Here is a 2,988-nt window from a genome sequence, read left to right on the forward strand (position 1 = left end):
CCAGTTTGTACAGTACATTTTTGCCTACCAAATTGTTCACGCTAGTCTCAGACAAATCCATAACTCCCTCTTGTGGTGGAACAGATTTTTACCTTGTTAGCCCCGCCTTCAAGAATATGAATACTGAATGTACGGTATATATTTATTCGTTCATTCATTTGTTCATCCATTCATTCAACTGTTAGCTATGTAGGATAATTGTGTTATAATTATCCTACATAAATTGTTTCCATATCTTTGAACATAATAGTACAGTAAAAATCTATTGATTGACTCCCAAAGTGCACTAAATAGTGTAGAGGGGTGTATATTATTTCATATATAGTGTACTTATATAGAGTGTAGGGATCAGTTTGAGATTCTAACCTGGAGAATTCTATAACTGGACAATCATATTTAATAGTAAATTCTGTTTAGTAGTTAGGTAGTAAAACTGAAGTCTGCTTAACCATTGTCCATCCATATGGACTTTTTTGTCTTTTACATTTTTTTAAAATATCATTTTATCTGTGTTAAACAGCGTAACTTTTACAAAAGGTGTGTATTTTTATTGGAATTTTAATATTTCATCCTCATTTGCTTTCAGAAATCTATTTTAAACTAGGTACACAAAATAGTTACACTCAGGACCTTAAGGACAGAATGCATGAAGCATAAAATCATGCATTCTGTGTTAATAGGCTTTTATTTTGTTGACAAGGTTTCAAAACATTGATTTTTTTTTTTTTTTTTTTTTTTAAATTCTGAAATATGTACTATTTTCTCAGTTTTAGCCTATGGGGAAAACACATGCTTTTCCTTTTTTCTGATTCTGCTGTAGTATAGAGCACTGCAGACCAACTGAATAAATGATGCAGCTATAATTGTGTGGGTGTGTTTGTATGGCTGTCAGAGTTGTGGTTTGTATGTGTGTACTGAAAATTTTATGTGTGTGTGTGAACAGTTAGAAAGAAAGAAATTATATTGTACTGGAAATCACAAATCCCACCCCATGTATATGAGTCAAAGAAGGTTACTGAGTTTTGAAATTATTTGCATTATGTAAAGAAACCAGCATTTAAAGGGTTAACATTCTGAAAATGAATGCATGTTTGGTAGTTATGATCAGAACTGATTCTGATAAAAAATGGAAGTCAGTGAAAGTGGAAAAAATATTATGTAATATTTCTGTGACTGTTTTTTGACATGGACATTTTTGTCCTTTATGGACCTGAGTGGTATGGTATTTTTTTTTTTTTTTTTTTTTAAATCTGACATAAAATATATGAATGCATCAAAATTAATGTTGTTGTTAATCATTGACAAATCAAAGAGTGTAATAATCAAATTCTAAAAATTCTGTTTTGTATTTAGTATATGGAAAATAATTACTATTTTTCTTTTTAGAACTGATGCTGGTAAAAAAGAAAAAGAAAAACGATGTCAGAGGAAGTGGAAAAAAGTATTAATATAATATTTTTATGAGAGTTTTTGGACATGGACATTTTTGTCCTCTATGGACCTACATGTAACTTTTTTTAATTGACGCACAGGAGTTAAGTAACTTCCACAACTTCTGCTTAAGTAACTTCTACAAACGCAATGCAGAATGTAATTGATAGGAATGATGTGAACATAATGATGACTGTCATTTCTTTCCAACGCAAATTTACACGGCAGATGCTGCGAGAAAAGATTTAAATGATGCTCCATATGTGGTATCTCCATAAATTTGGTTTATAGAAGCCATTGCACTAAAAAAATAGTCCAGTAAAGATTTCTCATACTTGTCAGGCAGATATCTCAACAAGCTGATGTCAGCCACATCTCAGTTTTGGGTAATCATACTGTAGGTAGTTATCTATTATTATTATTATTATTATTACAACCCCAAATCTCATAAACCCATATGTTATTCACAAGAGAACATAGAAAACATATCAAATGTTTAAACTGAAGAAATGTACCATTTTAAGGAAGAAATAAGGTAATTTTTAATTTGATGGCTGCAACACGTCTCAAAAAAGTTGGGACGGGGCAACAAAAGGCTGGAAAAGTAAGAGTTACTAAAAAGAAACAGCTGGAGGAACATTTTGCAACTAATTAGGTTAATTGGTAACAGGTCAGTAACATGACTGGGTATAAAAAGAGTATCTTAGAGAAACAGATTCTCTCAGAAGTGAAGATGGGATGGAATCTGGATGGAAGCATATGTTGCTCTAAAACCTGTTTATACCTCTCTCAGCATTGATGGTGCCTTTCCAGATGTGCAAACTGCCCATTCCATTCCATAGACACTAATGCACCCCCATACCATCAAAGATGCAGGCTTTTGAACTGAATGCTGATATAAAACGCTGGATGGTCCCTCTCCTCTTTAGTCCTCTTTAGTTTAGAGGATGCAGCATCCATGGTTTCCAAAAAAAAATTTAAATTTCGATTCATCTGACCACAGAACAGTTTTCCACTTTGCCTCAGTCCATTTTAAATGAGATTTGGTCCAGAGAAGAGCTTTAACCAGCATTTATGGATGGCACGGCAAACTGTATTCACAGGCAATGAGTTCTGGAAGTGTTTCTGAGCCCATGCATTGATTTCCATTACAGAATCATGCCTGTTTTTAATGCAGTTTTTAATGCAGTTGAGGGCCCAAAGATCACGGGCATGCAATATTGAGTTCCACCCTTGTCCCTTGCGCACGTGTTGCACCCATTAAATTCTAAATGACCTTATTTTTCTCTTAAAATAGCACATTTACTCGATTTAAACATTTGATATGTTTTCTATGTGCTATTGTGAATAACATATGGGTTTATGAGATTTGCAAATCATTGCATTCTGTTTGTATTTACATTTTACACACCATCCCAACTTTTTTGGAATTGGTGTTGTATTATCTGTGCTCTCTTTGCAGAGCAGAGTCTTGATTTCAGAAGTCCTTGGTTTGCATAAATTGTATGGCAACTCACTCAGAGTCTAATATGTTTATTACACATTAGATCTAACTGG

Source organism: Ictalurus furcatus, chromosome 4, assembly GCF_023375685.1.
Source record: "Ictalurus furcatus strain D&B chromosome 4, Billie_1.0, whole genome shotgun sequence".
In the NCBI taxonomy this organism is placed as follows: Eukaryota; Metazoa; Chordata; class Actinopteri; order Siluriformes; family Ictaluridae; genus Ictalurus; species Ictalurus furcatus.